Here is a 12832-nt window from a genome sequence, read left to right on the forward strand (position 1 = left end):
AGAACTTTAATATGGTACTTGCTCTCAGCTGCTAGGACATTGTATGCGCAGTTATGGAAGCAAGAAAAAATACCAGAAAAATGGGACTGGATTACAAAAGTTATGTCATGGAGTGAAATGGACAAATTAACAAGAAAACTAAGAGACTATGATTTAGAACTTTTTAATGAGGAGTGGAAGAAATTCAGAAGATACGTAGAGAAAGAGTGGAAAATAAAAGGACATTGGACAATTTTTGATGATTAAGATTTTTATAGTTTAAAGGTACCTTTAATATTTGTTTTTTTAAAAAAAAATAACACTGGCGGGGGTCAAGTAACGGAGGGAGGGGTGGGAGGAAAGTAAGATATGGGGTAGGACGATTTTTTTTTATTTTAAGCTCTTTATAAGTTGTAGATATAATTCTGCTACCATATGTTACTAATAAATTTGTTTATACGTATATTTCTTAGTAAATTGGTCACTAGCTTGTATTTTTTGTTGTGTAATCCCCAGATGAGGGCAGGGGACTCCCCAGTTTGGAAGCCCTCCCCCCGCTTCAGGATCATCAGAAAGCGGGCTGGGAGGGGATGTCTGCTGGGCACTCCATTAATCCCTATGGAGACCAATTTCCATAGGGTATAATGGAAGTTTAGGTATCTGGGGCTCTGAAGGACTGTTTTTTGAGGCAGAGGCATCAAATTTTCAGCATCACATCTGATGTCTCTCCTCAAAACACTCTCCAAGTTTCAAAAAGATTGGACTGGGGAGGTCCAATTCTATGAGCCCCAAAAGAAGGTGCTCCTATCCTTCATTATTCCAAATGGAGGGAAGGCAATTAAAAGGAGCGTGATCCCTTTAAATATGATGGCCAGAACTCCCTTCAGAGTTCAGTTGTGCTTGGCACACCCTTCCTCCTGCTCCATGCCAAAATTCTCCTGGTTTCACTCCCAAAGTCCCCAGATATTTCTTGAGTTAGACTTAGGGTTGCCAAGTCTAATTCAGAAAATATCTGGGAACTTTGGGGGTGGAGCCAGGAGACTTTGGGGGAGGAGTCAGACTTTCCCATTCCCAAAATGCACAGAGTTTGCAAGTTCACATTTCACTGGGGCTTTACTCACAGAAACTGATGTTCTTCAGGCTAACAATTGCAAACAAAAAGAGAGAGAGGTGGAGTTTTCCTCCATCCCATAAACAGGTTCCTATTAGGGGTGTGCATTCGATTCAGCTGAACCGAATAGATTGCCGAATGCCCCCTGATTCAGAAGTATACGGCGTAGTATACTTCCAAATCCAATTAGATTTGGCTCCCCATATACTTCCGAATCAATATTTGGGTATCACTTGGGTATCCAAGTAAACACTGTTCTCTGGCCAATCACAGAGCAGTGGTATTTTTTGAAACTGTTCTGTATAGGGCCGGAGAACCTTTTTAAGGAGTCTGCCTGGCTGGACTCCATTGCCTTGCTGCTGTGTTGGTGTGAGAGAGAGATTGTGCTGCACTGGCCCTTGGCCTCAGCTGCTGCTTCTCTCTCTCAGTCTTGCGTGACCTGCCTGGAGAAGAGAAGACATCTAAGGTAAGACAGTCTTGGGGTTCTTGTTTTTATTTTAGTTAAGATAAAAGTAAAAGGACTTTTAAAGACTCAGAGTCCCTTTATTTATTCAGATTTGGGTGGGTGGGTAGCTTATTTGGGGTTAGGAGTAGGGGGTTCTGCTGAGGGTGGGGGCCTGGGGTAGGGAGGTTGCCAATTTGCCTATATCTAACTTTAGTGAGAGGACTTCTAAAAGTGCAGTGTCCTTTTACTTTTCCTGATTTGGGTGGCTTGGATTTCTTGAGGTTAGAGTGAAGTTTTTTTGGGGAGGAGGGGTTGGTTAAGTTCCTGTATTGTTAAAAGTCAAGTTTTTTACTGTTTTAAAAGGATTCTGTGTTTGATTTGCTGCTGCTGTGTTGTGCTGCTGTTGTTCCTTTTCTCTTCTGGTTCTGGTTCTTGAGGGGGGGGTGCTGTTTGGCCTAATTTTTATTGCTAAAAAGTTCAGTTTTTAACAGTTGAGTTTGTTAGCCTTTTCTCAGTTGAATTTGTTTGGATTTGTGTTGTTGTTGGTTTTGCATGATTGCATCCTGTCCTGTTGTCCCTTTTCCTGGGTCTGTTGTTTTTTTTTTTTTTGTCGGGGGGCGGGTGTTGACTGATTCGGCCTGAGGTTTTTTAATGTTAAAAGGTTCAGTTTTTTGTTGAGTTTGTTGGCCTTTTCTCGGATTTGTTTGGATCTATTGCTGTTGGTTTTGAATCCTGTCCTGTTGTCCCTTTTCCTGGTTCTTTTTTTTGGGGGGGGGGTTAAAAGTTAAGTTTCTTTCTGTCACATTTTGGGTTTTTTTTAATTACCTCTGGTTGATGCGAGGGGGTTGGTGTGTGGGCTGTGTGGGGTGGGCCACTTTCATGTTTTATAGAGCTATTTTTTGAGTCTGAGGGTTCCATGCAGTTTTGGGGGTTCTCCCTCAAACCCCCTGCCCCCCCAGTAGCCTCTGATTATCCCCTATGTTGCCATTGGGTTCAATGGCCCATAGGGTATAATGGTGGGATAGGGGTACCCTCTTTGGTGCCCCTGGAATGGGAACCTCTGGCCCAATCTTTTTGGGACTTGGGGGGGTGGTTCATAGGGGAGAGTCCCCTGAAGGTCCCCTGCAAATTTGGGGGCTCTCCCTCAGACCCCCTCCCCTCCAGGTAGCTTCCAATATACCCTATTTTGCCATTGATTTCAATGGCCCATGAGGTATAATTGGGCCGTATATTAGGAAATAGGCATATATCTCCCATATATACGGCTATTCTGAATACCGGTATTCAGAAATATATGGTATTCCGAATATTTTATTTATTTATTTATTTATTTATTTATTTATTTAGTGGACTTATATCCCGCCCTTCTCACCGAAGTGTCTCAGGGCGGCTCACAGCATAATAATTCATACAATTCGATTTAAAACATTTACAAATACAATTAAAACCATAATTAATAAAACAAGATAAGATAAAACCAGCGGTCTATAGGAGCATTTTGTTCCATCCAGAGATGTTCTTATTATCAGTTAGGTGTTATAGGCCTGCCGGAAGAGGGCTGTCTTACAGGCCCTGCGGAACTGCCCTAGGTCCCGCAGGGCCCGCACCTCCTCCGGCAGCTGGTTCCACCAATAAGGTGCCGCTATTGAGAAGGCCCGATCCCTGGTGGATTTTAGACGGGCCTCCTTTGGCCCAGGGACTACCAGCAGGTTTTGTGAACCCGAGCGTAGTACTCTCTGGGGAACGTGTGGGGAGAGTCGGTCCCTAAGGTAGGCAGGTCCTAGGCCATATAGGGCTTTAAAGGTAATGACCAACACCTTGTACTGGACTCGGAATATTACTGGCAGCCAGTGCAGATCCCGGAGCCCCGGCCGAATGTGCTCCCATCTTGGGAGCCCTAGTAGCAGCCGGGCAGCAGCGTTCTGCACTAACTGCAGTTTCCGGGTCCGGCACAAGGGTAGCCCCATGTAGAGGGCATTACAGTAGTCCAACCTCGAGGTGACCGTAGCATGAATCACTGTTGCTAGGTCGTCGCGTTCCAGGAAGGGGGCCAACTGCCTCGCCCGCCTAAGGTGAAAAAAAGCGGACTTGGCAGTGGCTGCTATCTGAGCCTCCATCGTCAGAGAAGGCTCCAATAGCACCCCCAGGCTCTTGACCCTGCCCGACGCTGTCAGCGGCGCGCCGTCAAAAACTGGCAGGGGGATTTCCCTTCCCGGGCCGCAGCGACCCAAGCAAAGGACCTCTGTCTTCGCCGGATTCAGCTTCAGCCCGCTCAGCCTAAGCCACCTAGCCACTGCCTGTAACGCCCGGTCCAGATTTTCTGGGGCGCAGGCGGGCCGGCCGTCCATAAGCAGATAGAGCTGGGTGTCATCAGCATATTGATGACAACCCAGCCCATACCTTCGGGCAATCTGGGCAAGGGGGCGCATATAGATGTTGAATAACATTGGGGAAAGTACCGCCCCTTGAGGCACCCCGCAATCAAGCGTGTGTCTCTGGGACAGTTCCTCCCCAATCGCCACCCTTTGTCCCCGACCGTCAAGGAAAGAGGAAAGCCATTGCAAGGCCAGCCCCTGAATCCCTGCGTCGGCAAGGCGGCACGCCAGAAGCCGATGGTCGACCGTATTGAACGCTGCCGATAGGTCCAACAACATCAGCACCGCCGAGCCGCCTTGATCCAGATGCTGCTGAAGGTCATCCACCAGGGCGACCAGCACCGTCTCCGTCCCATGGCCCGGGCGGAAACCAGACTGGTAGGGGTCAAGGACAGAAGCATCCTCCAGGAAACTCTGTAGCTGCAACGCCACTGCCCTCTCAATAAGTTTGCCCAAAAAGGGCAAATTCGAGACCGGCCGGTAGTGTGCCAATTTGGCCGGATCTAACGTTGTTTTCTTCAAGAGGGGACGGACCACCGCCTCCTTGAGCACTGATGGAAAATGCCCCTCCAGTAGGGATCTATTTATGATATCCCGTATAGGATATCTTAGCTCCCTCTGGCAAGTCTTAATAAGCCAAGAGGGGCATGGGTCCAATTTACAAGTTGTTGGGCGTGCAGATAGGAGGATCCTGTCAACTTCTTCCAGGCTGAGCGCGCCGAAGCCGTCCAGAACACAATCCGAAGACAGGCACGGAGCCTCAGGTTCGCTAGCTGTATCTAATATGGCAGGGAAGTCGGAACGGAGCGATGCGATTTTATCCGCAAAGAAATTCGCAAAAGCCTCACAGCCAATTTCCAATTCATTAGAATTTGGTCTGCCCTGTGGCAGTGTTGTAAGGGTCCGAATTGTATTGAACAGTTGTGCCGGGCGCGAAGTTGCGGACGCAATCTCCGCCACAAAGTATGCTTTCTTTGCGGCCTTGACTGCCATCTCATAGGACTTCATAAACTCTCTATTTTGGCTCTGTATATTTCTGAATCCAATTAATTCTGATTTTTTTTGCACACCCCTAGTTCCTATAGGTTTCTAAACCTGCCAGAGATCTCTGAAAACAATGCAAAACAAGCAAAGAGACACCCTCCCCCCCCCCTCTTACTGTCTCTACAAAGACTTCTGAAAAGCACAGGGGCTGGCTTCTCTCTCACACACACACACTTAACTGTCTCTGGTTCCTCCACAACAAGTGAAAAGTACATGTAGGCATCCCAGTCCCCAGGTCCCAGAGGGGGATCCCCCGGTTTTACAGGCTTCCCCCCTCCCCCAGCCAGCTGGCCGGCGGGGGAAGCCCCGCCCCCAGAGCCATCATGCACCTCTACGAACGATTCCCATAGGGAATGATGGGGAATTGATCCGCGGGTATCGGGGGCTCTGGGGAAGCTGTTTTTTGAGATAGAGGTACCAAATTTTCAGTATAGCATCTAGTGCCTCTCCCCAAAATACCTCCCAAGTTTCAAAAAGATTGGACCAGGGGGTCCAATTCTATGAGCCCCAAAAGAAGGTGCCCCTATCCTTCATTATTTCCTATGGAAGGAAGGCATTTTAAAATGTGTGCAGTCCCTTTAAATGTGATGGCCAGAACTCCCTTGGAGTTCAATTATGCTTGTCACACCCTTGCTCTCGGCTCCGCCCCCAATGTCTCCTGGCTCCACCCCCAAAGGCTCCTGGCTCCACCCTCGAAGTCCCCAGATATTTCTTAAATTGGGCTTGGCAACCCTAAGTACATGGGCTACACTGCTCTCTCTCTCACACACTCACACCCACCCACTTACTTGCTCTGAAATGAAAGCAAAACAAATGGAGAGGCTGTGCTCTGACAGGCTCTGCTACTAACTCTTCCCCATGAAGTACTTCCTGCTCAACTTTAAAGGCACACATACACACACATTTAAAAATCTGTCCTATTTGTAGGTTTCTAAACCTAGGGTTGCCAGCCCACTCAAATTGCCTGGAGATCCCTTGGAATTAAAATAGATCTCCAGACTGTAAATATCAGTCCCCCTGGAGAAAATGGGTGCTCTGGAAAATGGACTATATGCAGGGCCTATTTGTAGTAGAAAAAGCCCAGCAGGAACTCATCTGCATATTAAGCCACACACCTGACACCAAGCCAGCTGGAACTGCGTTCCTGTGCATTCCTGCTACAAAAAAAAAGCCTTGACTATATGGCATTGTACGCTCCTGCTGTCTCATTCCTCCCCTCCCCACACTCTGCCTTCCTCAGGATCCACCCCCAAATTTTCAGGAATTTTCCAACCCTATGCAAAGCAGCTCTCTTTTTCTGCAGAGATGGCAGCTCCCAGGAAGCCATTAGAAGACCAGTTGTAACCACACCCCATCCCAATTCAATTGTACCACAAGCATTAGAATAGGCAATAAATTAAACACAATTTTCAGTAAGGGCTTAAGGGCTCTCTTAGCATTGCCTTTAAAATATAACACGGCTATAAAAGTGTGGGGGGGGAGAGAAATACTAAGAATAATAGGGTTGCCAATCCCCAGTTGGGGGCTTCCCCCTGCCTCCAGCCAGCTGGCCGGCAGGGGAAAGCCCCGCCTCCACAGCCACCCTGTACCTCTAGATCTCTGGCAGGTTTAGAAACCTGCAAAGAGGTCCGGTTTTAAAATGTGTGTGTATGTGTGCCTTTAAAGTTGCAGGAAGCAGGAAGTACTTCATGGGGAAGTGTCAGTAGCAGAGCCTGTCAGAGCACAGTCCCTCTGTTTGTTTTGCTTTCATTTCAGAGCAAGTAAGTGGGTGGGTGGGTGGGTGGGTGGGTGTGTGTGTGTGCGTGAGAGAAAGAGCGGTGTAGCCCCCTGTTCTTTTCAGATGTCATTGTGGAGGAACCAGACCCAGTAAGTGTGTATGTATGTATGAGAGAGAAAGGGTTGCCAATCCCCAGGTTTGGAGGCCCTCCCCCTGCTTCAGGGTCATCAAAAAGTGAGGGAGAGGGGGGTGACTCCATTATTCCCTATGGAGACAGATTCCCATAGGGCAGGGGTGGGGAACCTCCATCCTGAAGGCCGCATACGGCCCTCGAGGTCACTTGGTGTGGCCCTTGGGGATTGCTGGGCCGAACCAAGACATGTGGCAGCTTCCCTGGGGCCTGGCTAGCCAGCAAGGATCATGGGGCCCAGCCATTCTGTGCAGCAGCCTCCCCAGGGCCAGGCAGAGATCACAGAGCCCAGATGTACTGTGCGGCAACCTCCCTGGGGCCTGGCTGGCCAGCCAGAATTGCTGCAGGGCCTGGAAAAGTTACTGTCACAGTTCAGTATGCACTTGATTATCCCAGATGATGTGGCCTAATATGCCAATGAGTGTGTGACCTAATATGCTAATATTAGGGGATGTGGTCTAAAATGCTACTGAGTTTCTGCTGGGCTTTTTCTACAAAAAAGTCCTGGATCTATGCATTTGCCTTGGGCAACGTGCCCGGTGTGCGTGTGCTCGCGCACCAGATTAGGCACTCCCCACATGACTTCAAATTGAACAGCAATTATTTGCATTAATTTTGCAGGCTGGCCTAAATCATTCTCCCTCTGCGGAGTTTTTCAGCACAACATTCCATGCCTCTCCCTGAAATATCCTCCAAGTTTCAAAAGGATTGGACCAGGGAGTCCAATTCTATAAGCCCCCCAAAAAGTTGCCCCATCCTTCATTATTTCCAATGGAGGGAAAGCATTTAAAAGGTATGTGTTCCCTTTCAATGTGAACTCTTTGGAGTGCAGTTATGCTTGTCATGGCCTTGCTCCTGGCTCCACCCCCAAAGTCTCCAGGCTCCACCCCCCAAAGTCTCCTGGCTCCACCCCCAAAGTCCCCAGATATTTCTTGAATTTGACTTGGCAACCCTATAGTTGGCCCAGTGGGCCCCGTTCCTCAGTTCTGTTAGTGCAGCCTCCCACCATGCTGCACTCAATAAAGAGCTTGTTATCACTACCACCTCGCCTCTTCAGTGCCTAAGAACCCACTATATTATAACTGCCAAAGTTATGTCAGTTAAGCTTTTTTAAAAGTTGCTAACTGGGTGGTGAAAAAATGTCGTGTTCCTTTAATGGAAGTGTAGCATTCTATGCAGAGTCAGGCAAGTCTGAATGTCTCTGGCTTTGAAAACCCTGCAGGGTTGTCATTAAGGTGGCAGCAACTTGATAGCAAAAAAAAAAAAGAAAAAAAGTGGAAATGGGCAGTTGAGGCTTTTCACAGCATGGCACCATCTGATAACTGCATGGCATCACCTGTTAAATGCTACCAATCAAACTGATTTTTGCAGTCTTTTCTGTGTGCATGTGTGTACCTGGAAGTGATGGAGACCTCTGATGACTGAAGAATATTCAGGGAGGTGGCTGAATACAGCCTGCCTTTGCCTCCCGACTGCTAGTATTCCAAGGAGGTCTCCTATTCAAATACTTGCCAGAGTCGACCTGGCGTAGCTTTCCAAGATCTGATGACATCAGGCCTGCCTGAGCTATGCAGGTCAGGTTCAAATTGATTTCTAAAAAGACAAGCTAGAGAGACCAAGTTAGAGCAGGGAACCCTAACCCATCCTGAAACCTGGGATGGAAAGACAGAAATAAAACCAGAGTTTTGTGGGTTTACCCAGTAAACCCACAAAACTCGGCTTTTATTTCTGTGTTTTTATTCTAGCACAAACTTGCATGGGACAGAGCTGACTTTGTCAGATTTGAGTATAAATGGAGTAGCCCATGAGACGCAATGCCGGGATGGCAGTCAAATCAATGTTGAATGCCCATCTGCTTCTTGGGCTGCATACACAAGATACCTCTGCTCTTGTCCCACTGTAGTCTGAATTTACTACACACACATACACACATTCCACACTAGATTCTCCCTTCACCAGTAAGTGCTAGCCCAAACCATGCAGAAAAACCCACCTCTTTGGACAATTTTGTTGTGCTTTCAGTCGGCCTTGAGAACAGTTTACAGCACGGTTTGTTTGGGGATCCCCCCCCCCCTTGCAAACCAACACCTTTACCTTTTACCAGAAGTCATCCAAGAACAACTGAAACCGCACCCCACATAACCCGCATAACTAAAACCACACCCCTCGGTACATTTAATTGGGAGTCCATCCCACCCATCCCAGTAGGACTCAGCTTCCATCTGGTCTTGCTTCTCTCACCTGTGTGGCAATCCATCAGACAGGATTTTTTGCTGACACCCCAAAAGGCAACAGCAAACTTAGAAACCAGCCAGGTGCCTTAAAACGTAGCTGTGCGGCCCAGAATTTGATGGCAACCCGAAAGGCAACAGCAAACTTAAGAAACCAACCAGGCTCCTTAATCGGAGCTGTGCTTTGGGGCCCAGAGGCTGCGGTGAGGGGCATCACCTCATCTCACCCCATAGGTCTACAATTCCTCCTAAGGCCCAGCTGTGGCAAGGACTACGAGATCTACAAAAGCGCCATCTTCTACCTCCATCCCATCTTTCCTTTCTCGTGTCCCTAGATGAGTTGACCCCCCCTCATAACAGCTCCTTTGGGAGCCTTCGGGCCCAGATCTGGAAGGAACATGGCTGCATCCGAAGGCCTGTTCTCAGACCCTCTTCTGTCCCCTGCCACTGCCCAAGGGTGTGCGTGTGGTTTTTTTTTTAATTAGCCAGGATTAATCCCAGGTCTGCCTGGTTGGCAGACTATCCTCTGATCATGTTGGAGGGGAGCAGGGGAAAGAGAGACCCCCTCCGCCCCAGGCTTCCCTTGATATGACAAGAAAAAGCGGTGAACGGAAGTCATTCCACCCCATCTGTCAAAGCAGCCCTTCAGTGGGAAAGAAGCCCAAGCCGGTACAAAAACGCAAACCCGCATAGCCGCAGTTCAGACCAAGGCCTGCAGTTCCACCTCCCCAGACATAATAAGAAATCAGGTCCTCCCTTATACCGACCCCCACCCTGCACCAGGCGGCTGCACTGGTATCAATCTCAGTTGCTCCGGCATGCCCACCCAAAATGCAATCCGTGGGCTTGGGTCTGTCACCCCCACCCCACCTCCCAGCTGTAACAAAGCCCGCTCCTGGTTAGCAATGCCTCTTTGAGCATCGCAGGACTGCAAATGCTGGCTAGCGCTTTTGGGGGAGGGGGTGTACCTTGCGCCGGGGAATTAGAGGAGGACGGCGGCTCCTCATTCAAGGCTGCACCATCTTCCTCCTCGCGATCCCTTGTGCCATTTTTTTTCACATCTTTTGTTCCCCGGGGGGGCCGGCTGGATCTCAGGCTGTCTTTTCAGAGCCCTCCTTCTCCGACTGCTGTTTTTTAAAAAAATTCTGAATAATAGATGTACATCCAGACCAACGTCTTAAAGGCGAAAACCTGCTAGCTGCTCTATAGAATAACTGGAAGGGAGGGGGGGGAGTGTGGCTCTGCCCTGCTCCTAGCGGCAGAGCGGGGAATTGCAGCCGGACTATGCGGAATAGTTAACAGCAGTTGACCATGGAGTTGGTACACCTGTGTTCCATCCCTCAGAAGACCTTCCTGCTCCTCGCCCCCAATGTAGGTTATGCCAAACGGCAGAAGGGTTTTCATTGCGCTTATTGCATAAGCACTCCGAGATAAGAGATTGCAGCTCCCTGCAAAGTTAATCCTTAGAATTAATAATCGATAGATCATTGCTGTGACCTCATTAAGCTAGTTTACACTGAATCAGGCCCTTGGTCCAGCTGCGATCACACGTGCTAAAGAATGCGGTTTCAATCCGCTTTGCACTGCCTGGTGCTTCTATACTGGAGATACCAAGGACTGACGGTGGGGGGAGGGACGGTGGGGGGTGAGGGACGGTGGCTCAGTGATAGAGCATCTGCTTGGGAAGCAGAAGGTCCCAGGTTCAATCCCTGGCATCTCCAAAAAAGGGTCCAGGCAAATAGGTTTGAAAAACCTCAGCTTGAGACCCTGGAGAGCCGCTGCCAGTCTGAGAAGACAATACTGACTTTGATGGACCAAGGGTCTGATTCAGTATAAGGCAGCTTCATATGTTCATATGTTCAAGGACTGAACCTGGGACCTTCAGCGTGCTAAGCAGGTGCTCTACCAGTGATCCATGGCCCCTCCCCATAGGCGAGGTATTCCCCTCCTCCCCCCTGCCAGCACTCTCATGACTTTAACAACTGTAGGACAAAGGAAGAAATGTACCTGTTAAGAGAGAGCCAGTTTGGTGTTGTGGTTAAGACTCCTATCTGGGAGAACCGGGTTTGATTCCCCACTCCTCCCCTTGCACCTGCTGGAATGGCCTTGGCTTAGCCATAGCTCTCGCAGAGCTGTCCTTGAAAGGGCAGCTTCTGTGAGAGCCCTCTCAGCCCCACCCACCTCACATGGTGTTTGTTGTGGGGAGAGAAGATATAGGAGATTGTGAGCCGCTCTGAGTCTCTGATTCAGAGAGAAAGGCAGGGTATAAATCTGCAATTCTTCTTCATAATTCTGTTCCAGCCCCAGTGTCTCTCCAGCTGGGAAAAAGCTTCACCTGCTGAATTTCTGCCCCGGGGACATGCTAAAAGTACAGGAACTTTGCCTGGAGAAAACAAAATAAGCTAGCAGCCTTTTAAATTTCTGTTAGACAAAGCCCATTCTTCACAATGTCACAGCAAGCCGCCTTACAAGGATGTTGTGAGGACAGGGCATAGAACTACTTATGTATTAGAAGAACACCATAAATGGAAGACACACACTGTGAAATGCAGAAAGTTGGGGAGAGGGACTATGCCAGCTTCTTAGTCCTATCAAGAGAAGAAAATGCCCTGTCTTTTATGGACCAGGCAGGGCTTTTTTTTAGCAGGAGCTCCTTTGCATATTAGGCCACACACCCCTGATGTAGCCAATCCTCCAAGAGCTTACAGGGCTCTTCTTACAGGGCTACTGTAAGCTCTTGGAGGATTGGCTACATCAGGGGTGTGTGGCCTAATATGCAAAGGAGTTCCTTCTACAACAAAATGCTGTGGGACCAGGTGATGTTACTCATCTCTGTGTCAGGCAAAATTTCAGCTTCCCATTGCCATACATTCAGCCTCTGTTAAAGGGAAGGGAAAGGGGCATGGTATAGCCCATCTTTTCAGATCTCAGAAACTGAGGAAAGTCGGTGCTTGGAAGGGAGACCCCCAAGGAAGCTCTGCAGAGGAAGGCCATGGCAAACCACCTCTACTTCTTACCTGTCCTGAAAACTCCTGGCTGGGGTTGCCTGTGACTTGGAAACACTTTTCAAATAGATAGGGGACTTTTTTCCTTCCAGGCCAGCTGGCAACCCTAGACTCAGGTCTCTAGCGCCCCATGGGACTCAGAGTGCCCAGCCTCCTTGTGGATTTTACGGGCCCCCTCCCTAAGCCTTGGCTCCCCCCTCTCCCTCGGGATCCCTCACCCCGATCGCCTCAGCACATGAAGCAGGTAGCAGCACCAGCAAGCTCTCCCCTGAAGCACTCTGAGCAGAGTTGGGTGGGTGGGCAAATGCTGAAAGTTGGGTGGGTGGGCGCGTGGGTGGGTGGAGTCATACCCCCTGCTCCCAGCAGCCCTTAGTCAGGCCATGAAGAGCTGGGGGCTCCATGCGCTGCCTTGTTTTCCACTGCCATGAGCCTGAACTGTAAGTTCTCAGGTGGGTGAGTGGGAGGGAGGGTGGAGAGGCCCCTAGATTGCACAGACTGCAAGGGCAGCTGGAGTCCTTTCTGGGTGGGGGGGTGGGGGGGTGGGGAGGGAGGGAGGAGGGTAGCCAGGACACATCTCCCCCAGCCAGCATGTACAAGCTGCATGTGTTCCCTGCTGCTCCCAGATAGAAAAGGGCACAGGAAAACAGGGAAATGGGGAGGAAGTGCAGAGATACAAATCAGTCTTCTTTTGAACTTTGGAATTGGAAGTTGATCATTGTAGGCTGAGCTCCAGGA

The 12832-nt window shown here is 49.2% G+C and overlaps 1 protein-coding gene across 1 annotated transcript in view; it reads right to left on the reverse strand.

The window, feature by feature from the left end:
- The window catches only part of B4GALNT1 (beta-1,4-N-acetyl-galactosaminyltransferase 1), a 106012-nt gene extending 95699 nt beyond the window's left edge, over window positions 1–10313 (reverse strand). The window contains exon 1 of the mRNA XM_060252634.1: window positions 10061–10313. The gene's annotated coding sequence lies outside the window, so the exon portion shown is untranslated. The remainder of the gene's footprint in view (window positions 1–10060) is intronic.
- Window positions 10314–12832: the final 2519 nt, after the last annotated feature.

This window comes from Heteronotia binoei, chromosome 13 (assembly GCF_032191835.1).
Source record: "Heteronotia binoei isolate CCM8104 ecotype False Entrance Well chromosome 13, APGP_CSIRO_Hbin_v1, whole genome shotgun sequence".
Taxonomy (NCBI): Eukaryota; Metazoa; Chordata; class Lepidosauria; order Squamata; family Gekkonidae; genus Heteronotia; species Heteronotia binoei.